General features: G+C 36.7%; 1 protein-coding gene and 1 long non-coding RNA gene across 2 annotated transcripts in view; both read right to left on the bottom strand.

The window, feature by feature from the left end:
* LOC106092464 (tyrosine-protein kinase Dnt) overlaps positions 1-25,452 on the bottom strand; it is a 131,677-nt gene that overhangs the window by 97,708 nt on the left and 8,517 nt on the right. The window lies entirely within an intron of this gene.
* On the bottom strand, positions 6,288-6,860 carry LOC106092465 (uncharacterized). Its single transcript, XR_001222162.2, has 2 exons — positions 6,747-6,860; positions 6,288-6,678 (listed from the first exon to the last, which is right to left on the bottom strand). It is a non-coding gene; the product is annotated as an uncharacterized LOC106092465 (long non-coding RNA).

The following is a 25,452-nucleotide window of genomic DNA, read 5'->3' as shown; positions in this document are numbered from 1 at the left end:
AAAAACACAAATTATGGAAAATGTTGTTATGATGATGTATGGCCATGGGGGATGCCACCAGCAAGCTGGTAGGCAGCAGGCAGGCTGCGCAGACGGACATTGGGGGCACCACAAAATACCCTGCAGCAAAGCCAAGTCAATGCACGAGCGCCATTGAGTGTATTTGTCCGTCCTCAGAACATTTGGACGATGATTGGTTGTCCTCGTGGCACTTGCTCTGTGCTTAGAGTGCCACCAACATGAAGGAAACATTCTTTTACAAACACCCAACTAATGCGAGAAGTAATTTTCCTGTTTGCATTGCTACGCCACTAGCAGGGCAAGACTTGCCACAGTAATACGGGGGCAATAATTTGTTTAAAAAACATGTTCTCACCACTGGAAATGCATGCATGAATTGCGGTGTACACATTTCCAAGGAGTGTTCGCACCCAAGTATGAAGTACATACATAAAGGGTGATTTTTTTGAGGTTAGGATTTTCATGCATTAGTATTTGACAGATCACGTGGGATTTCAGACATGGTGTCAAAGAGAAAGATGCTCAGTATGCTTTGACATTTCATCATGAATAGACTTACTAACGAGCAACGCTTGCAAATCATTGAATTTTATTACCAAAATCAGTGTTCGGTTCGAAATGTGTTCATTCACCGTTCAGCGATGAGGCTCATTTCTGGTTGAATGGCTACGTAAATAAGCAAAATTGCCCCATTTGGAGTGAAGAGCAACCAGAAGCCGTTCAAGAACTGCCCATGCATCCCGAAAAATGCACTGTTTGGTGTGGTTTGTACGCTGGTGGAATCATTGGACCGTATTTTTTCAAAGATGCTGTTGGACGCAACGTTACGGTGAATGAACACATTTCGAACCGAACACTGATTTTGGTAATAAAATTCAATGATTTGCAAGCGTTGCTCGTTAGTAAGTCTATTCATGATGAAATGTCAAAGCATACTGAGCATCTTTCTCTTTGACACCATGTCTGAAATCCCACGTGATCTGTCAAATACTAATGCATGAAAATCTTAACCTCAAAAAAATCACCCTATATTTGCCAGCCACATGATACCCAGAAAATACTCGAATAAATGGCCCTAAAATTTATAACTAAAGATCCACAAACATTTGCAATGATTTCCAATCGATTTGTTGGCAAGCATGGATAAATGGTTTCTGAAGCAAGGATGTACATTTCTACTACTTCAGTTTCAACACTGCAAAGTGATTAGCTGAGTGCAATGGCAAATTAATAGGAGCTACACACGATGTGTGTAGGTGGGGATGGGGGATTATGGGGATTATGTGGACAGTGACGTCTTATCCATGTACTATTTAGGTGGAAGTAAGCATTATTATATCGTTATTACTCGCCATAGCCAACATCCTGAAGCGACTTTGTCCCTTTGGCAGCCAACATGTTACCTATACCACCACTGCACGTAGGCCCCCACTGTAAAAGTGATTGTTTTTGGGGTTTCTTTTTAACTCTTATCTCAGATGTTCATGTAAAACTGAATAATATGATACCGTTCAGAGATTGGCGATGATGTTGCGGCGTTGGCGGCATATGGGAGTTAAACAAGACAACTAGTAAACAAAATCTTAAGATAAGGCCACTTTGAATTTCTTATGAAAATGAACTGAACACAGAGACAGAGCCGGAGAGGCTGAAAAGAGAGAAGGCAAAACGTAATGGTGAACTGATAAGAATCTTGTCGAAGGCATAAAACATTAACGAGACACACTGAAAGCGCTAAGATGTCGTGCAACGAAACTCCAACGGAGTTGTGAATAGCAATCCCGGCCAAAGTAACCATCAGCAAGCAGGTCCGTACGGATTTGCCGGTAGGTAGTTCTCCAAATATAAGGCCTCAGCCAGTGACCATTGCTTGTTTAAAAACAAAATGCCATTGTAACTGAGCATTTCTTTCGATTTGGAATTATTTTGAATAACGCTTGAAACCAGGGATGCCAGTGTTTTTTAGTCCCTTGTCTCCAAATTTCGAATCCCTGGTCCTTAATAGCCGCCAATTACAGGTGAATATACTCAATAAAAATCACAAGACTTTATATAAAAAAAATTTCATACCGACGGCCAAACCGACTAAGGATGCGCAACGTGAAGGCACGGATATACGATTTTTGAAGTTGAAAAACATGTACAGCGATATGAAGTCTGTTTTCTTAAGCATTATACAGTCAATGCAAGTCAGGTGTACTGGAAAGATAACCATTGCCAAGTTGGATTGAATAGACTGTTATTGTTATGATGTCGATAACACGTGATTTGTACTGTGTTGTATAATAGAACGTTTACATTGAAATTTTGTGATCTGGATTAAACTAAATCCAAAAACAAATCCTGTCCGTTAACACTGCGTTTTTTGGGGATTTAATTAACATCATAAGCGTACATGCGTACATGAATGTGCATATGACACAAAGCCATACACAATTCTTGAAAACAGTTGGATATTTTGATACTTTTATCGATTATACGGTTTTGTTTAAAATAAATCCTTCAAAAATGGGATTTATTTTTGTATGGTAAAACATGCAAAAAAAAAAATACAGGATTTAGACCTTTAATCTTTAAAAGGCCATAAATCCGGATTTAGTGGCCAAAGTAAACAGAGAAATAATATTTCTTGGTACAGTTGCTATGTTTTATTTTAGTCTTATCCACTGCAAGTCATGTGTTCTGGATAGAATTTCAGAATATCGTGTGATTGCAGATAATATTAACCGGTTAATCGTGATCTGCACTATATAGTACTGAAATTGAACACAGCAAGTATAAATTGGTGTCAATTGTACCGATTTATGTTATTTAAATGTTTTTTTTTTTTTAAATTACTATAAAAAATAGTAAAGTTACACAGAAAATTTCTTTAAAAAAACCCAACTTTTTCTCCGGATCCCCATCAAATCCCCAAGTCAAATATGTAGTCCCCATTCCGAAAAAAATAAAATATCCAACGCAATGCCAATTAGAGGAGGAGTTGTCATATAGCGGGCACTTTTCAATTGTGCCTATACGATCTCTATCCATTTGCAACTGTAATTCAAAGTGTACAAATTGAAATTTATAAATTCGTTAGTTCAAATTCATAAGTTCCATTTGTAGTTCCGTACTCCGTAGTGCAGTGCAGATACTATCAACATTAGGAGTGCCATATTGGAGTGGGTAAGGTTAGGTTGGCGCGAAGACTTTAGTCATATAGTCATCAACGTTGGCCATATTAAGACCCATTGTGCTTTCTCATCTCAATTCTTCTGGTGCCAACCGGATGAAAAGTCAAACGCCTTGATCCTGCCCGAATTTACGCATCTCAGTTCTGCTAGTGCCTGGAAGAAAACAGAACTCAGCTTCCTGTTTCCACTTGGAAATAAAGCGGAGCATTGGCAAAGAAAGCGAATGCTGTCTCGCCTTTTTGATTCCTAAAATATCCTTTTGTGCAGCAAACCAGCATACATCCAGGTAATGATCCCCTGAAGACAGTATAAAACCTCTGGAAAACGACGCAACATTTTAGATCTTTTATCGTGTCAATAAAAGCCTTCAATGCTGCTTGATTGATCTATTCCTCTCGACAGCACAATCTCTCCCGCCATAGTTATCGCAAGCACATCTACCTGGAAAATGCTACAGTCATCACGCATTCGTAAAGAGGCTTTGATGTCAGATTCACCGGAATATATGCCACAACCGCTCCCATTTTCCATCTTAGATCTATCTGTAAATGTCCGTGAACCTCATCCGACCCTTGAGTCATCCCGTTAGAGTCGGTATTATATAGTTCGAGGTCTAGTATTTCTGCTCCTATTTGTAAGTCCATCTGCAGGTCTCTCAATGTGGTATCTAATATACGGGTATGTCTAACTGGAGTTTTCCTTTGCAGGTCAAATTGCAATAGTCTTAACAAGGGATTCGGAGCGGAGCGGAGCAGGCTTATTTTTTGCGGGAGCGGTGGCGGAACGGTTTTCAATCCTAAAATCCGCTCCGCTCCGACAAAATTAAAATCTTTAAAATACAAATTTTTTTGATTTACGAACTCCATGGATTTTTATATCAACCACCATAGGAAGGGAGGTATATTCATTTAGTTATTCCGTTTGCAACACATCGAAATACCCATTTCCGACCATACAAAGTATATATATATATATATATATATATATATATATATATATATATATATATATATATATATATATATAAAATTCTTTAACGACGTTTATGAGTTTGGCACAGAATCGTATTTTGTATATACGCAGGTTAAGTTCTTAAACGAGCAATATCGAACCATATTTTGATATAGCTGCCATACAGACCGATCTCCCAGTTTAGGGTCTAAAGCCCATAAAAGCCGCATTTATTTTCCGATTTCGTTGAAATTATAAACTGCGAGTTGTACTAGGGCTCCCGATAACCGAACCGAAAATGGCCATATAGACCGAACTACTGATTTAAGGGTACGTTTATCACCCGATTTTATTGAAATTTAGAACAGTGGCATACTATCGCCATCCGTAACCAGTTTGGTCCAGATCGAACTATATTAAGATATAGCTGCCATATGGACCGATCTGTCAATTAAGGGTCTTAAACCCATATTTTAACCGATTTCGCATAAGTTTGGAAAAGTGAGTTACATTAGTCCAAATTTGAATATAGCTGCAATATAGACCGATCTACCGATATAGAATCTTTAACCCATAAAAAACCCCATTTTCCTATTTCACTTAAATTTAGAGCTGTGAGTTGGACTAGATTTCATGTTGCCCGAACCAAATTTGGTCCAGATCGGACCATACATTGTTACACATTTGGAGCATGGAGTTGGACAATCGACATCCGAACCGCTTAGAGTCCATATCAGACCTTGTTTTGGACATAGCTGCCATATGGCCCGATCGGCAGATCTGGGTTCTTAAGCCATAAAATTCTCATTTATAACCCGATTTCCTTGAAGTTTCAAACTGTGACTTATATACACTTCTTGGCACCTGAACCGAATATGATCCACACGATGAAGGCTTTATAAGGATATAGACGGCGGTCAAGAAAACATATAATCGGAGCTGAATATTGCTTGATGTTGTTAACGTAATGACAAAATTAATATATCATATATCACGGTGTGTATAAGAAGAAAATTTAAAACTAAATAGTTAATTTAAAAGCAAGGGGCGGGAGTTGAGTGTGAAGCTGAGCGGAGCGAAAAAAATTGCCGGAGCGAGATTGGAGTGGGGTGGAAAAAAGGTACCCGCTCCAGATCCCTGGAACCATGTAGCAGTAGTGCCCATAGCCCCAGTAATGAATCTCAATCTGTCTAGATCCAGCACATGAGTCCTTTTATCCGTCACCGGCCACCAAACGTGACAGTTATACATCACAACTGGCTTTACGGCCGGGAGTACAGCCGGTGCATCAACATAGGTCGTGCTTGGGTTAGCGCCTGTAAGCTACTGACATGAGTAAAATGCCGCAAAGGCTTTCTTTACCCGGGAGGCCCTATTTCCAGTCCAATTTGCTATCGATAATTGTGCCAAGAAATTTAACCGACTAAGACAATTCCGGTGTCGGTAGTTTAAACTCCGGAATCCTTCTTCCCTTGTGAACAGAACCAGTTCTGTCTTCCAAACCTTCACCCTGAGTCCGCAATTCGCAGGTCAAGGAGCCGTACGCCTAGGAGCACCACTAAGAACTTCCGATATAGTTTTAAGAAATTAGCCCGTGGCGAGAATGACTAGAGCGTTTGCATATGCGCACACCCTTACCCCTTTCGCCTCCAATCCGAACAGAATCACACTATAGTAGCAATAAATGACGCGACCTGAGGTGTACCCCTAGTGATGTTAACCTTTACCGTTGTTTGACAAACGTTGGCAATGATCCCTTCGGTATAAAAATCACCTTAACCCTTATTCGAGATCTAGGTATGTATAATGCCTAGTGTCATTAAAATTGAAAGGCAACGTGGAGCGTTCTGCGAAACTTATACAAATGAACAGGTCCAGCTAGTTATGTCAAAGTCGGATGACATGGGGAAACCATGTTGCCCCCAGCGATCGGGTTCATGTACCGGAGGAATATTGCTCACCCAGCCATAGGTGAGCATGGCATGTTGACCCATAGGATGGCTACCTACGAGGATCGATACCTTCGCATGCAAATTGAACGTACTACAACAATAATAGCATAGAAAAGTTCTGTTGTCAAAAACACAACTTATTGTTTTACGCATTTCAAAAGGCTTTTTGAAGAAGAAACACCCAGCATCCGTGTTTAACGAAACAAGAAGGCCTTTTATAATCAACTTTAGATTTAACTTCGCGGCTTTAAACAGCCTCTGTACGCCAATGGAAAAAGCATCGCACCATCATCAACATAACAACAAAGACACAGTTCAATAACAGAATCAGTGTTGCGTAAATACCGATATAATACGTGACGTTTGTAAGAGATAATAAATGTTCAAAGGCGACAAACACAGCATACACACACCCAAACCCAAACAATGCCAATGAAATCCAGCACTAGAAATATTTCCTTGTACCAAATCGATTGGACTATTATAAAGCCATAGGAATGATTATCCTAAACAAAAGATGAATATTATTTGTGCATTTTAGGCCAGAAAAACCAATTGCGAAAACTTGCTCTGCAGCTCTGTATGGAGTAAATGGCAGGCAGCTTACAATAACCCGAATAAAAATATTCATTAAAGCAAGAATTACCTTAGATTCCTGTACAACTTATTCGCAAGCATTTGCTATTAGAATAGGTCAGTTCTTTTCCAATTAAAAAAGCCAAAAATAGAAATCAATTTTAACATTTATTGATAAAATAATGATGGCGTTAGTCACCAAGAAAAACATGGTTTTTTGAAAGTTTTTTCATAATTTTGAATTTATCTTTAATTTACAATGGACAAATCTATATACAAAATGAAAATTTAAGAGTATAAGGGTATATAAATTTAAATAAAAAATGTAACAGGATTATTATTAATTACCTCCAAAATCTTGAGCATACAGCTTATTAATACTCTATTCTGTCACAAATGCTGTTACATCATCATTTATGTAGCCAAAAAAGGCGTAAAATAAACCTTCATACTTGTGATAATAGTCTATCTAACAAGAGTTAGCATTTATTTACTGATGGGTAAAATGCGGTTCTTTTCCAATACCTACTGGTATTATTTTATTTGCATCAATTTTAATGACAGACACAAGAAAATATTAGAAATTGACGGCGCCATGTTTATTGTCTTGTCATTGGGTCAAAAATTTTCTTTAGCTTAGTATTTAAACTATTGCCGCCGTTGTAAAATTTTTGTTTTAAATAAATTACATGCAATTTAATTCTTGTGAAAAAAATTGTGGGTTTAGTGTGGAAATAAAAATAATACGAAATTCAAAGAAAGGTATATATACTATAAATCTTGTCGTAAATGGTCAAAGATCAGAATAAAACAAATCGAGGTTGCTCAAGATGTAAAACTATGTTCATTTCGGGGTAGAATGTTCAAGTGACAATGAGAATGTATCAAAACAATTTTGATCAATATCTGCTTGGTAGTACATCTAATACCAAATGGTACTTATCGATGTATATTTTATCCATACCAATCGGTATTGGTTTCATGCCATACGGGTTTGCTTCAATCTCAAAAACGCATCGTAATGAAAAAAACACGTTTGCCATCAATTTTTCTATCAGCGCATTCAAAAGTCAATACCTCACAATATCGTCAGCATTAGTGATAAGATAACCACCCATGACTTTTTTATGTTCTCTCCAGGAATCGAACCCAGGAGTTCAGTTTCATAGGCGGATACGCTAATCTCTGCGCTACGTTGGACAACTTTTTATTGCCTCCACCCGTAGAGGGAATTCCGTTTGTTACACCTCGAAATATGCGTCTAAGACTCCATAAAGTATATATATTCCTGATCGTTATGACATTTTAAGTCGATCTAGTCATGTCCGTCTGTCTTTCTGTGGAAAGCACGCAAACTTTCGAAAAAGTTAAGCTGGTGTTTGGAATTTTGCATAAATGCTTCCTATTAGTCGGTAAATGGGTCAAATCGGTATATGTTTTGGTATAGCTGCCATATAAACCGATTTCGGATATTGATTTCTTGAGCCTCTAGAGGGCGCTATTCTTTTCCGATTTGGCTGAAATTTTGCACCAAGTGTTTTGTTTTGACTTCCAACAACTGTGCCAAGTATAGCCGAAATCGTTTCATTCCCTGATATAGCTCCCATTTAAACCGATTTCGGATATTGGCTTCTTGAGCCTCTAGAGGGCGCTATTCTTATCCGATTTGGTTGAAATTTTACGCCAAGTGTTTTGTTTTGACTTCCAACAACTGTGCCAAGTATGGTCTTGATATAGCTCCCATATACACCGATTTCGGATATTGACTTCCTGAGCTGCTAATGGGCGCAATAATTATCCGATTTGGCTGAAATTTTAGTCAATGAATTCCACTTTGATTTCCAACAGTCAAACTAAGTATAGCCCCAATCGGTTCATAACTTGTTATAGCTGAAATAACATAGCAACTTTTATCCATTAACCTTTGTTTGTCTATAAAGAGATATCTGCCAAAGAACTTGACAAATGCGATCCACGGCAAAGGATATATAAGATTCGGCCCGGCCGAACTAAGCGCGCTTTTACTTGCTTTTACCATTACAGTGAAGTATTCACCTAAAATTATATAATTTTCATAAAAAGTAGAATTGGCATTAAAGTGATTGGCATTTGAGTCTAAAATTATAGACCTCAACAGTCTCGACGTTATGATGTCTGTTGGACTACCATTGTGAGCATTGTTGTACTTATCGATGGGAAAGTGACACTTATCATCGTCATCATCTCCCTCAACACTGTGGATTTTTTTCTGTTTTTGGTGTATTAATATTGCTTGCTCCATATTCAAATGAATTTATCTATAGCTGTGTCTAAGACGAGGTACGTACAAGAAAGAGCATACCTACAAACACAAATATACGAACATGCTTCATTTTTTTTTGTTTGATTTGTTTTACATACAATTCAATCCAATTTCTTCTTCAGCAGCAGCCTTATCGACAATACCATCCTCACCAATCACCGTTGACTTGAACATTTATTTGTTTTTCGAATTCAAATGAAGGAAGGGTTATCAAATTGCCATGACTGCTCGGCCGTTGTATGCCATTGTTGTAAAGAAGAAACAAGACAATAACCAACAACAATCAACCGACTTTGATTGTCATAATTCTGTAATTGTTCTTGTTTGATTTTTCTGCTTATTGAAGTGTTGTTATTCTCGCTGTCAATATTGATTAACCCGAATACTTTGCGAAACGTGTGAAAAGGAGTATTGGGGGCTGGGGAGAAGCAAATAATAGATTTGCTATATAAAATTAATAAACAATGCTTAAATACATACACACGATATACATACAGGGTGGCTGATGAATATTGCTACAATGATGAATATTGCTACATTTTTTTTTCGGTGTATGGAATACATTTTTCTTTTATTCATGTTAAATTAAATTATTAAATTAATTATTAAATTATTATTAATTAAATTAATTAATTAATTAATTAAATTAATTATTAAATTATTATTATTAAATAGAAAAAAAGTTATTACATTTTTTTTTGGTAGCGGCTTTCATCAGCCACCCTGTATGTGGTGTAAATCATATGTATTTGAAAAAGATGAACGAACTCATTCAATAAAATTATTTAATCCGGATTACAAAGTACACAACTCGAAATGCCAGCCCAAACACAGGCGCGCTAACACTCAATCAAGCATGAACACATAGTACGTGTACATGCATGCATCAATTTCATCGAACAATAGAAAATAATCATAATATATTGATTTATTAGCTAACTGATATGAATATAAACAAAAATGCTAATTAATTCATAATTGTTTAGATTTCTTAAGGTGGAAAAACAAATGTAATCTAAAATGAAAATCCCCTTATACGAAAATCTCCTCTCATACGCAATCATACACATGAAAAGGGATTACTAAACAATGGGAAAATTATAAAACTTATTTTATCCCATTGCAGGTCATAACGGTGACACGCATGTGAATTTAACAAGTCAATAGTCTTTGAATTACATTTTTTGGGTGAATAGAATTATTGACACCACATGAACATACAAAATTTTGTATATAATGACAACAGAAGAAGTAAAAACGTATTAAGTTTGGCAGGGCTATCTACATATCTTAGAAGCCCACCACCATGGATTTTACGCTGCATACCAGAATTCAGTCAAATCAGGCATAAAAGATGCCTGCAGGGGCCGTAGATCGGGGAGATCGGTTTATATGGAAGCTATGCCAGATAATAAACCGATTCGAACTATACTTTGCACGATTTTTGGAAGTCACAACAGAACACTAAGTACGTAACAGAACAGCTCAATGGGACAACAATTGCTAGAGAAGGGCGATGGGTAAATACCCAAAAGGTATTTACCCGGTAAATTTGGTAAATACCTGGGTATTCACCCATTTATACCCAAAATCTGGGTATTTATAATTTTGCAGATATCTTGGGTATAAAAATATTTTCCAAACAAGTTTATGATGATTTCATATTCTTTGTATATAAACCTGATCTTCTGATATCATAAAATCGGATTTTAGTTATATATAGCTTCTACATAGACCGATCTCCTGACTTAAAGTCTTGAGGCAATAAATTGGTATTTTTCATCCGATTTCGATGAAATTTGGCACAGTGAAGTGTGGTTCAGGTCGCACTATATTTGGATATAGCTGCCCTTAGACCGACCGCCCGATCTCCCGATATATCGTATTGAGGCCATAAAAGATCCATGTTTTATACGAATTCGATGAAATTTAGCACATTGTGTTCTGGTAGACCCCTACCCATTCCTGTCAAATGTGGTTTAGATTGGATCATATTTGGATATAGCTGCCATATAGACCCAAAAACTGTATTAATTGGGTATTTACTCAATAAATACCCAAGCGTTGGGTATTTATGCCGTAGAAACCTATCTCTAACAATTGCGGCTTATAAAGTCTCAAGAAGTTAAGTCGAAGAACCACTTTACACAGATCTAAACCGATCCACTTAGAATGTCAAGGCGATGAAATATATATATACTTGATGGGGACGTAGATCAATGTAGCAAACGGAATGACTAAATTACGGTGGTGGGTATATTTATATGTCCATATGCATGAATTCATGAAAAACACAAGCCACACAAAGTACTTTCCCTTTAATGTTCCAAATAATTTCAGTTATATGGTTAGAATTTTATGAAGCTGGCCTGGAATGGGAAGCGGGCTAAGCCCCCTGAGCCAAATTTTCGACAGGATCAAAATACTAAAAAAAATGAGAAAGCAAAGAAGTGTTGCATACGTGGAATATTTATTTTGTAACACGGATTGTTGTTATCCAAATTATATTTTGGAACCGTATCAGTCTTCAACAGCAGAAAGAAATCTTCGCCTTTAAATCGTTGAACACGCGCTTCAAAAGTTTCCGCCGCCAGTCGTACAAAATATCACGTAGGTCTTAGGTCTTGACGCCGAAAGGTCCCGAGAAGAGTTCTTAATTCTAGTAGTACTCCAATTGTCATTCTAAAGTATTTTGTGGATCGACTGTCGTTTTGTACAACGCACGACGAAACCGCACTTATGCAGCATCATCCATTCAAGGCGATAAAAAACGAGTACTTTACTGCCAGGGACAAACTTCTCACATATCATTGAGTACCGTCCGATTCAAGTTTAAGCTCAATGATAAGGGACATCCTTTTTATAGCCAAGTCCGAATGGCGTGTCGCAGTGCGGCATCTCTTTGGGAAGAAGTTTTTACTTACTACTTACTTAGACATGCAGTATTCGTAGTATACGGTTCCGGTTCCCATCAGTCTCAGCCAATTTAGTTATCTTCCAATCTGTGGTTGAAAGATTTGGACTGCCGTTCCTCAGTCTGCAAACATGTTTTCAGGATCTGAAGAATATTGCGGCATCCTTGCATGTGCTATTGGTCGAGAAGGGATATTTTCCTTCTCGAGCAAACAAAAAATTTCATTTTAAAAAATAGTAGAAAAATTTTAAGCTATATTCCCTTAGAATTAAAACTTATAATTAGATTTTTTTCTGCTATAGCACAAAAATTTGCCTTAGCAACATGCATTTTTTCTGTTGTAGAAAAAACTGGCTTATTGTTTTAAAACTCATTTTTTTGCATAGTTTTCCAACTAAAATTCCTCTGAGAAAAATACAAAAACCGAGAACGAACAGCCTGATATGATACAAGTCTGTCCCCTACATTAATGATAAGTACATGAGAAAAACGTCTACCGCCTCAAATTTGGTGCAAATGTAAATTTGTTCAAATTGAAGGAACAAGGGCAAACTTCTCATTATCAATGAGTGCTGTCCGACTTAAGTTAAGGCTCAACTATTATTATCAGTATGAAATACAGTCTAAAGACTTCTATAAATAGGTGTAGTCTCCATACCAATTGCTGAGTAAACTTGACTTTTTCAGCCCCCTGGTCCCTCTTTGCCAAGCGAATAGGCTAATCCCAGATAAGAACAGAATTGTGACCCTTTAGATTTCAAAAAAAAAAAACTGTTAACTGTCAACTATAATCAGATGGACTCAAATAGAGATTTAGGTAAATTTCAATTGAAATCCATGGAAATCAATTGGTATCATCAATATTCCTTTGCAATCCTTAATAACCATAAATTTGTGCAAAATGTAAACAGAGACAAAATGGCAGCAAAATCATTCATTGGAAGTCAGATTTTTTTTTTATTTTTTGGTAATAAATTGAACAAAATTAAAATGATTTAGTGCAAAAAATACCAAAAACAAAAGTTTAAACACAAAAACGATAAATGACCGGCTTACACATCCCAAAAATATAAGCGTCCTAAAGAACATACCAACAACAATTAATATTTATGGTGAATTGCATATTTTTTGCACATTGTATTGCCTTGATACCAGACTGTTGTTTGTTTAGCCATATACCCTACAGAAGGTTGGATAGTTAGGTAGATGCTCGGCAATGATATTAAATCTTGATTGAAATGTGCGAAAAAACATATCCATAATACTTACAGTTTTAGGTCAGTTGAGATTGTTAATCGAGCAATGGTTTTAAGCATTTGATTGCATTATTCATATTTGACTTCTGCCTATGAAAATGCAATGAGCATTAGGCGCTTGATGCTTAGGGCCGTATTAATTGTAATATTATTGCGTGGTCAGATTGGTCATTTGAAACTTTAGCAAAAAATCTATTCCTCGTAGATTTTTGCATGGATTTACCATAGAAGGTTTGAGAGTTATGTTGTTAACACAAGTTCCAACGAGTGTTGCCATTTATAGTAGGTTCCTATGTTTTTTTTCTCTTGGTAGTTTGGTAGGGTGATCTTAATTTTTAGTAGGTTTTTCCAATATAACTACCAAGTTAATTACTGAAAAAATAGCCGGAAATATCTCAAAATTATTTAACTTCCTTGTCGTTTCTGTGTATTCGTTAAGAGTGTGGAATAAAATCAAGGATGTCGAGGACCCAATACTTTTGCAGAGGGTCTAGCTATTACAAATTTCAGATAAAAAGTTCTGATATTGACGGTAACTGCAAGGACTGTATAGGGATCTGTATCGTAAATTCTTGTTAAAAATTGCGGCTTTTGTGCGTTCAATGCCTTCAAACAAAACAATGGACCTATATGGCAGCTAGATACAAACATGCTCGGAACTGGGCCATACTCGGATGTTGAGGGTCCATGCAACTCACTGTTGCTGCGAAACTGGATAGTTAATGCGAATTTATGAACTTCAGACATTATGTCCGGAGATAACATTATCTAAACTTTAATGAACTCAAGATTTATTATCGAGGGGTCGGTATAGACGGTGCTATGTTAAAATATAGGCCATCATTGAAATATGCGTATTATTTGTAAAGGCTGTAGAGTGATTTCAACAGACGGACGGACATGGCAAGATCGTCTATGAATAATCTACACGTATACATATCCGCCAAGTAAACTTCTTTGCTGAAAAACGTTGGACTTTGTTAAAAATGAAAGTAGTTTCTTTTTCCCTGAAAATACCTCTCATTCTTGATATATAGAATATGTTATTTGGGATTTCAGCTAGTTGTTCTTTATTTATAAATTAATTTAATGTCATGCTTATAAATATTCTTTTAAATTTTAGTATAAATTGTGCTTATTGAAAAGGATTCCAAGTTCAATTTAATGTTGTAACATAAGTCACTCAATATTTCACCAATTATAAGCAGATTTCAGTAGGAAACTCCCTTTTCGAGTTTTTTTTTTTGATTTATTTGTAATGTTATGATACACAACTATATTAAAAGCCTCCCATTTTCGCACAACTCCATTATGGTTTTATATTATGATCTGCTGTATTCGTTATGCTATAAGCAAAAAATTACTTATGTTGTTGTTTTCGCACATTTGAATACCTACTTTTGGATGGATGAGTCTCTATCGCGTAAATATTACCAAACAATGTATATGCCTTAGAAAATGTTGTTGTGTTTCTTTGTACCTGGCAGCTATTTGTGTATTACTCTAATGATTTTTGTCATTGGACATACCAGGACTTAACTCGAAAATTTAAAAATTGTCACTTTTCGAATTTTCCATCCGTACTCGACCAAGCTGTTCAATATACTGACTGCTCTTTGGCCAGTTAAAATAAAAAAGGAACAAATCTTGGGTATGAGAATATGTCTATACTAATTTGTGCGTATAAACCACTAGCTTATACGCACAAATACTCACTCTTTCCCCTATTACGAGAGACAAAAGAGAATAATTATTGGTCCGGTACACGAATAATGACCGCGGGTCATGCAATAAACTGCAGTTGTCAGACCTAAAATGCTATATGGTGTTGTGGTCGGCGGAACGGCGCTTCAAAAGTCCACCTACTGTTCAATAGTCAATCGGATCCAAAGCATGTCGTGTTTGTGTCTCACAGCCGCACTGAGGACGACACCATCTGATGCACTGCTATATCTAATGCCTCTGGACATTGTGACTAAACAAATTGCTGCGACCACTGCCGTGAGGCTAAGAGAGCTTTCTCTTTGGTCATATGGCGGCTATGAACACTGCGTTATCCTTGATACAATACCCGATGTTCCCGGCAGTGCGGATTACTCTAAAGATCTTGAACTGGTCATATCGAAAAGGTTGCCCGACCATTGCAGTGTGTATCAAGCGGAGATCCTTGCAATTAAGGAAGTGATGGAATGACTAAGACATAATGCCAAAACGGCCGTTGGCAAAAATATCTTCTCAGATAGCCAGGCAGCCATGGCTGAACAGTTTAAAATTCACCTGGATGCCGGACCACAGAGATATCCCAGTGAATTGTAAAGCGGACGAGCTTGGGAGACTAAGAACTACCTTACACATTCCAGTAAAACTATAATCTGTGGGTATGCCTCTAGCGCCATGTAAGCTAAGTTTTGAGGACCAAGGCCGAAAGACAACGGAAGATATATATTGCACCATGAAAACACGTAGTTCACACATTACAAATCAAAGACTTCCCTTTTCGAATATTTTCGATAAAACTTTATGTTCTATTGTATATCTTGCGTAATAATCAAAGCAAAAAAAAAATGTTTTGTGGTTGCGATATGTTCACTGTCTCTGCAATGGAAGAGACGGAAGAGTTAAGCATAGCAGTTGAATCATACTTTGAAACAAAGCTGTAACGGAAATATCTTTCTTTTAAAAAGAATTTTTGATATGTCGATAAAAAAGACCTATCCTATGCATAGATGAAGCTCCTAAAGGTCTTGCCATAAAAGAAGTGACATAAAACAGATTTGTTTGTAGCTTATATATGTCAAATAATTTATTTTTGTGCGTGTAGCCTTCGGTAAGCAAGGGCGAGATAAGGGCACTAAATTAATTAAAATCTGCTGAAATAGGAATACAGTTTTTATTTAAATATTACATTTAAAGTTTATTGGCACAAAACTTAATGAAGATTTTAATTAGGTTTATTTGACATATTTCCTTTATAGAACTGTCAAATAAACCTATTTTAAGTCTTCATAAAATTTTCTGAATAGGACCGTATATGTTATGAGTTATAGTTAAAACCAAGTAAAAATAATATCCTACTGTTCTTGGAGCAAATATTCTTCAGAGTCATAGGAAATACAAGTTTCTTCAAATTTACTTTAAATTTATTTTAAGTGTTGGGATTCAAATCGGTAGAGTTAGGACTCATGAGTATTTTTCTATTTTCATGGTTTGAAAATTAAGACTCCATTCCCATTCCCAGAAGAAAATTATAAAAACAGATGTAAAGCAATTGTTTCGATTAGTTTTGTTGTTATTAATTTTTTCAGAGTTTTAAGTAATAAAACAATCTAATGAGTAGTCTATTGATTAAATAAAAACAAGTTAGTTTGAATATATATTTGTTTTAGTTTATATTACAGTAACGTAATTTTCATGTTGTTTTTGATGATTTGAATACATTTTTATTGTCGTAATAGCACCCAGTATTTCCAAAGAAAGGGTACTTTAATTTCGTCATTGATCGACAGTGATATCATTTTCCGTTTCAATGTCAAGCCCACAGACAAAAAGTCTTCCTTCAGCGATGCATAAGTTTGCTGTTTGACTTGTGACCAAGCAGATTCTTAAGAAAACAAGAAGAGAAAAAAGCAATAAAAACGGACAGGGAACTCATGGCAGACAAAATCAAAAAGAGGAACGGTTCAGTAAAGTCGTAAATTAATAGTAGTGATAGACGCTGCCGACGACGAGTTGCATGAGGAATAATCAGCTAGCGACCGACAAACGGCAACAATTGACTGGACAACGGCAATGTTTAGGAATCCTCCGCCAGCCAGTCAGTTTTGTAGGGCACACATTCGGACAGAGCGGTACTAACACTACCGTCCACCCTTACACCCACAGATGTGGCAGTTAAGACAATTCAAAATGATTGTTAAGCCAGAACATCATCGGCGGGCAACAAAGGGTTAAGTTTTAATGTGTGTAAAGAGCAATAAAAATATTCAAAAAACACCCAAATTAACAATTCGCTCCATGGACAACACCATAAACTCCAATAAATGATCCAGCCATTCCATTCCCCCCTTTTCAAATAAAGTTACGAGACAGCGATTCTAATAGTCTGCGGTTTCGACGACGATGATGTCTAAAATGGTTTGGCAGTCAAAATCCATAAATATTCAGTTCCCGACGCGACACAACTGTGTCAAAGGATCATGTTGTGAAAAACGAACTGGAGAAAGAGATGTGTCCCAGGAATTATATTTAAAATTTTTATGGCAGATATGTGATACTTTTCGGGCTAGGCCAGAAAGCATTATGGTCGCCCTGCTTTTTTATACTAAACTTGGGCATGTGATGAACATCATGGCATTCACTGGGAAGCCATATGAGTGACATTTTTTACGAGTTGATAGCACTCAAAAATTGTTCAATGTTATTTTATGTCCTACAGTATGCAAATTCAAATTCTTCCACGCACACTGCTCTCCAGCATGGCCAAATTAATGCTGCCATAAAAAAGGCAAAGCGGGAAATGCAGAAGCTCACTCTTGAAACAAAGCATTAGCTCGGCATTCGAATCATTGTCACCATAAGCAGCAGCATCATGAACTCGTAATTAAATTGATGGCATCTCCTCCTCCCACTGCATTTGAAATGAGTGAAGCGCTGTCACCATGCTGGCATGACTCCTTCTCTGATGTTGTGCATCAACTCCATTGACAACGAAAAACTCCATTGTTTACAGCCGCATGCGACTAATTATGCGTTCAGATTGTTTTCGGTTTATTTACCACATTTAAATGAGCATTTGATGTCGAAATGCTACGCTAAATCCTAGCAGTCATTGCAATAAAATCATCAAAATTACGAGTATTTTCAAAAAAATATCATTGAAATTCCTAATACTGTTTATAAGCGGTACAAGAGCACATTACACAACATTGCCTTGCTGAAGATGTTTCGATTTGAGTTTGAGATCACCGATTCCTAGATATTTATTGGGTTTCGTTTGAAATACCCTTAAATTTAAATTGGTTCGGCTTTGTAACACAATAGTTTATGACACTTTAATTTCTCAGAATTTTCTCAACTTCTGAAGTAACTTAAATGGGAAATTCAATTAAATCATTAAAGCATCATATCGATAATGCAGCCTAGGCAGCTAATGGCAGTAGCAACAATCAAGCAAACAATTTCTCAATTATTAACATTTCCCACAAAATTAAATAAAACATAAAAATTTATGAATTTTTCAAGACAGTTTTATTATAAAGTCATTGTCAGCTTTTCAATGCTTTTTTTATTTCAAAGCATAATAAGTAATATTGTCGTTGGTTTGGAAAACTAAAAGAATTTTTCCGAACCTTGTAAAGGTAATAAAGTAACAATTCACCTTATTAGGAAGATATTTGAAAGTGTGACATTTGCATGGTGGAATTTTTTTCCTATAAATGGAAAGCAATATTCACTGAGAAAAATAAACAAATTCTATATAACCATTAGTGAATTTTAAGACCTACGAGGGTTGCCTTTTATATATTGGGATTGGACAACCCTTGTGTTGCAATCTGCCTACTGACAGCTCTATTGTAAAGCTTGACATTTTTGAGGTTATACGTACTCAGAACGTTTTGACATACGAGCGCTATTTGTGTTGTTTACAGTAACTTAAAAGATTCATCTCGCTCAAAAAATTTAATTAAATCGTGAACATTTTCGTGCGATAATTTTTTACAACTTTTGACGTGAATTAACTCAATAAAAGTGCATCGATGAAGTTAATTCAATTTTAGGCGATAAAATTTCATCCAGCGGACCAGTGTTTATCGATGGTGTGGTGAATTCAACCGAGGTCGAATGTCACTCCAAGACGAACTTCGTGAAGGTCGTCCAAAATCAATTGTTGTTTTAAAAATCATTGATGTTGTGCGCCAACTGCTATTGCAAGATCGTCATGTGACCTATCATGAGATTGAGACAACCGTAGATATTAGTGGGACTAGTATACATTCAATATTGCATGAATATTTGACCGTCAAAAAAGTTTTACGTGGCGATTGATCGAAAGAAATGCTCCAGAAATACAATCGCGGTGCTTCGAAACACGTCTATAACATCGTGGCAGGCGATGAATCGTGGAATTATGCTTATGAGCCCTAAAGCAAACAGCAGTCGACTGTATGGGTGTTTCAAGATGAGTCAAATCCAACAAAAGTTGCTCGAGCACGAATCACTTCTAAGCAAATGATCGCCAGTTTTTTTGGGAAAAAATGGACATGTCGCAATCGTACCACTAGAGCAAGCCAGAACAGTCAATTATGAGTGGTACACAAACGATTGTTTGCTAATTGTCTTCCAAGAAATCAGGAAAACCTACCGCCGAAGACTGATCACTCTTCACCAAGACAATGTCACAATCTCACAGATCGGCTCAAACAATTGCACTTTTGAGCACTCAAAGCATCGATTTGATGAGTCATCCGCCGTATAGTCCTGACTTGGCGCCGAATGACTTCTTTTTATTTCCGTACATAAAAAATAAAATGAGAGGGCAACGTTTTTCGACACCTGAAGAAGCGGTTGATGCGTTCAAAATGCATGTTCTGGAGATACCTCAATCAGAGTGCCAAAGGTGTTTCGACAATTGGTTTAAACGCATGCGAAAGTGTATAGATCTTAATGGGGAATATTTTCAAAAACAATAAAGCGAACTTCGATGATTAATATTTGTTTTTTTTCCTAATCCCGAAATATAAAAGGCAACCCTCGTATTAACACTTAATATTGGTAACACCGCTACATTTGTTAATAGGATTAGGGAGGAGGTCTTAGATTCGACAATATATTCGGAAAATCTTATCGATTAGGTTCAGAATTGGAGGGTCTCCATGGAGCACTCCTTCTCTGACCATCGCTACATTAGATTTAGAATAGCACGGCCAGCGCCGAATCCGATAAGCTTTCTTAATAAGTTGAAAACCAACTGGACCAAATTCGGATGACAACTCAGCAAAAAAATTGGGCAAGATAATATAGATTGTCCAATGATAGAAGACATTGACAACAGGATTACCGCTGACCTAGTGGGGCTTTTCGAAGATTATTTACCCTTTCCTGAAAGGAAATCAGCCGAAGAAAAACCGTGGATGACTGGGGTGATTCGCAATATTGGGACAGAGATCCGTAGACTTTATAACGGAGCACGTCGTAGAAACGCGGAAGTTAATTGGCAGACATGTATTACACAGCGATCAATGAATAGAATGAAATGGAACCTTTTCTGCGAACAGGTCGATAGCGTTAATGACGCCTCCAAGATGAAAACATTTTTTTGAAAAACCCATGGCCAAACCGAAACGTTAGTAGACGACATGGAAGAGAAAGCAGAGAGAGCGGAAGACATTTTGAGGCTTTTAATGAAAACCCATTTTCCACAGGATACGACGGGACTCACGGAGACACCGGATTCTTGGAATAATGAGGTTGATCGCAGGCTTATCCTTACAAAGGAAGCCTTGAAGATCTTCAAAATATTAAGTCACCCGGACCTGATGCAGTATTTCGGGTGTTACTACAGAAGGAGGCCGACTTCATATGCCTATGCAAATTTGCCCAAGAACATTACAACATTAAGCAAAAGGGGCAAACTACATGTATACTGATAGAAAAACGACTACAAAAAAAAAATCCACTGATGTTCTTATCATACACAGACAAACATGGATGATTTTGAAAACCGTATTGTTGTGTCGTACGTCGTGAAGATCATCCATACAAGATGTGTATACCAACCTTAAGTTTAAAAGAACACGTGTCTTCGCATGTACGCGGCGATAAGAACCACTCCTATAGAGACCCTGGAAAAAATTCTAGATGTCCCATCCTATACCTGCAAAAAATCAGCCAGAAGCATATTAAGAGCTACCAATGCATCCAGAAAAATTCAATTTGGTGCGCTTTATGGGCTGGTGCCATCTTTGGATCGTATTTCTTCAAAGATGACGCGAATCATATCGTATTGGGTTGTCCAAAAAGTAATTGCGGATTTTTTAAAAGAAAGTAAATGCATTTTTAATAAAACTTAGAATGAACTTTAATCAAATATACTTTTTTTACACTTTTTTTCTAAAGCAAGCTAAAAGTAACAGCTGATAACTGACAGAAGAAAGAATGCAATTACAGAGTCACAAGCTGTGAAAAAATTTGTCAACGCCGACTATATGAAAAATCCGCAATTACTTTTTGGGCAACCCAATAATTGTGAGTGGTGAGCGCTACAGTGAGATGATATCCAATTTTTTTTGGCCAAAATGCAAGAGCTTGACTTGCATGGCATGTGGTTTCAACAAGACGGTGCCACATGCCACACAACACGCGTAAGAATGGACTTATTAAGGCGCGTTTTCGGTTCACATTTTATTTCACTTACGGGAGCGGTCAATTGGCCGCCTAGATCGTGCGATATAACGCCTTTAGGATATTTTTAGTGGGGCTATGTAAAACCTCATGTCTGAACAGACAAGCCTGCTTCAATTTACGCATTGGAAGACAACATTGAAGCATTTAATAGTGAGATACCGGAATGTTAGAAAGAGTTAGCCAAAAATTGGACTAAGCGGATGGACCATTTGAGGCGCAGTCACGTTCAACATGAAATAATCTTCAAACAATAAATTATATGGGCCGTACTATCGATTCAAATAAAGATTTCATGCATTTTTTTGAAATCTATGTGTTTTTTTAAAAAACTTTCCTATAGCTCTAAAAAGCCACCCTTTAGATGAGGTGCTACAAACGGAATCACGAAATTTGTGTAACACTATCCCATGATGGACGGTAGTAAAATGAGCCCTCGGTAATGAAAGTTAACATATGCGCCATATGCATTTAAGAGAGGCTACGTCGAAATGAGATAAGGAATATAGATAGCTTTATTTGTAAAGACCTACAACAAACAGATACACGGACATCGACAAAACGTTTCAGATTTTTCGTTCCTCATTAATAGATTTTAAAATGCAAAGGAATTGACAAGAATAGCTTAGCCTTCTTCTTGTGGCGATGGATAGAAACAATTAGTATGGAATCAGAAATGAACTAGGTTTGAAGATTTCCTTACAATAAGCCTCGACTCGAAAATCTAATAAACAACCAATTAACTGTTGGATTGGTTAAACAAAAAGCTATTTTTATAGACCATGTTTCATTATGTCTAATAGGGGATGAAGGATGATGATACATTGATTGTTAGATTGTATGGACGTAATCAATGAAATTATGCCAAATTTTATTTAAAATTCTCGATTTCTTTAATTGGTACATGTCTTACACAAATATAAAATGCGGAACCCTCAGAGTTGGGGCTAATCCGATGCTAAGCCGAACGAGGCTACAACGATCCATGTAATCAGTTAGACAATCAGAGGAGTCAGCCATTCAATCATGATGGTAATAAATTTCAAAACTTTTTTGTGGGAAAACTTTAAGTGATTGATGATTAAATGTTATACAACATTTCACCACAAATTACACTGCACCACCGCAATTGGGTTCGTTTCACAAGTCTCGAAGGCAAAATCAAGAAACCAATTAAAATTGGAAATTTTTCCAAATATGAAATCACAGTTTGACTAGGCTCGTTCAAGGGCCGTGAGGCCATGTTTCCTCCCTTCGACAGAAATTGAATCACGAAAAACGTAAAACGATTTACAAATACGAAGACAGGAGTTTAACCAAATTTGACTACGGCAAATGATAATAAATTAGTTGGGCTGGCATTTTTCATTTCTTCAAAAGCAGCTTCAGATACAATCAATACGAGCAAGAACATGGGCCCAAAGGCGCAGAGGAGAGATGCCAAAAAGTACAAGTAATACATCAAATCATCATTAAGTCTACGATTTATGCTAGAAACCAAAGGAGGCGACATGAGGCACCAACACCAATAACAACAGCGCACCAGCGACAAAAGATACATTAAATCTCTTAAAACCCATTGAGAATGGCAACAACAAAGAAGTGTGTTGTTCAATATTAATGAGTTTTCTTAACCAGTCCAAGAGCCATTGGATATGAGTTCTTCACCCAGGCTTGCACGTCTGTCCGTATACCACCATTAAAGGTACAGGGACAGACCCTAAAGTAAACCTATACCTCCATTTATACAGCCAGACTGTCTTTGTTAGTCTAATTAATAAGAGTTAAACGGACCATCACGGGGTTTGCTGTGTTTATGGAAATTAACAGAACGTTAAAGAATAGTATAAAAATAATATTTATTTAATTATTACAAGTCATAAATTATATATGCACTTATATCCATCCACCAAGTGTGCACATACGTAAATATGTCTGTAGACACTTTGACAATCCTCCAGACGGAACTCCATTATGTACGTGGGGCATATTTAATAAGCGAACAATCGAAAACCACAAGAGATACAATTTAATAATTTCCATACAATTTTTGTTAATGTAAACAACAATGATGGCAACAAAATCACTAATGCCCCAAAGTCTCATGTTCTCAAGTGGATACAAATTCCATGTTCAATATACTATGTGGTGTATTGTTGAATATTGTTTTCGTTCGTTTGGACTGAGTGTGTATAAACAATGAACGACCAAATATACAACTCATTAGAAATTTGTTTTTACTAAGTGTGTCATTATGGCGGGCATGATTTGTGGTCGTTCTTCGGGTAAGAACTTAATGCATTTTAAGTAGTGTTTTGTATTGGACAAAGTGCACAATACACTTGTGGTGGGTAATAAATGGTATTGCGTGAGATCTTTGGAATGAATTATAATATCATGGAGTGAATAATGTGATGAGCCAACTTAAATCCTGCAAATGCAAAATTTCCCACAACTTAAATCCTGCAAATGCAAAATTTCCCACAAAAATTCCAGCTTCTGTGCGATTCATATTTGTAGCTCAATGAACATGATGGCATTTAAACAAAGCTAGCTCAACATACGGAGAATTGATCACATTCCTTGAAAAACCGAAGCACTCTGAATATTCTATATAGAAAGTTGTTCTCGGAGGGTCTCAGGAAATCAGAATCACGAATCCGACCAATTTCAAGTCAGGTCGTGCATTTATTGACCGTCGAAGCGTGTTAATTACTCTTGGGTGGCAGGGGCATACACTTCATTGAATTCAATGCCGTTTTATTTTTTTTTTTGTGATGTTTTAATTAAAAATTGTACTCAAAATGAGTACAATTTGTTTAGCATTATCATTTTCAATCATTTATACTGGATTGACCTTAAACATGAAAGTCATTAGCATAGATTTTACAAAATTTTTCCTCAACAAAATCTCGACATTTTTTAACTAAGGAATAACGCTACCCAGGCTTGACATTTTATGGATTTGCAGATGGGCATCTCAAGGTGTTATATACGGAATACCGATATTAAAATACTTTGAACCTATAGGTGGGTTGTATGATAGAGCATTTATGATATTATTGTTTGTTAGAAATCAAGCCAACGACCATAGTGCGGGTGAAGTGCAAGCTCCTTACAAACACGTTGCTGTTGTTGTGACGTGATAAGTTCGACCGGGCCGGTTCTTATGTACCCTCTATAGCAGTCACATCGAGAGATATGTTTATATGGCAGCTAATCAGGTCTATTCGCGTTAATGGCCCATATTTTTACTACAATTTGGTATTAATGTCTTACTGGATGAACACAATTCTATTCTTATCATCGCGGCAAAAATGTACTTAAAATTTTGACGCCATTATAAAATATATGTTTCAATGTAAACGTGCTCAAATTCGCGAAAACGGGGAAAATGGAAATAATACAAACTCTAAGGAAGTTTTTTATATCAAAAACTAGATAAATTCTCTTGTGTGGTGTTGGCGTATTCATTAGTAAGCCTCTTGTGGTAATAAATGGATATGGAATCAATTGCTGAATGCAAACATGCGAGGTTGATCATGGTGTAAATTTCTCTACCCACTACCGTAGTATGTATATTCATTTAGTCATTCCATTTCTAATACATCGAAATACTTATGTTCGACCCCTACAAGGTATATATATATATTGCTAATCGTCGTAAAACTCTAAGATGATTTAACGATGTCCGCGTGTCCGCCCGTTCGTCCATCAGTTGTAATCGCGCTACAGTCTTTTAAAGTTAAGATATTGAGCTGAAATTTGGCAAAAAACCCGTATTACTTCCATACGCAGGTTAAGTTCTTGAGTAAATTTTAATATAGCTGCTATATAGAGACCGATCTGCCAATTTAAGGTCTTAAGCTCTTAAGTTACTTTTATTATCGGATTTCGCTGAAAT

Source organism: Stomoxys calcitrans, chromosome 3, assembly GCF_963082655.1.
Source record: "Stomoxys calcitrans chromosome 3, idStoCalc2.1, whole genome shotgun sequence".
Lineage (NCBI taxonomy): Eukaryota > Metazoa > Arthropoda > Insecta > Diptera > Muscidae > Stomoxys > Stomoxys calcitrans.
The sequence above is the reverse complement of the archived record's forward strand: the minus strand, read 5'-3'. Positions and strand labels throughout refer to the sequence as shown.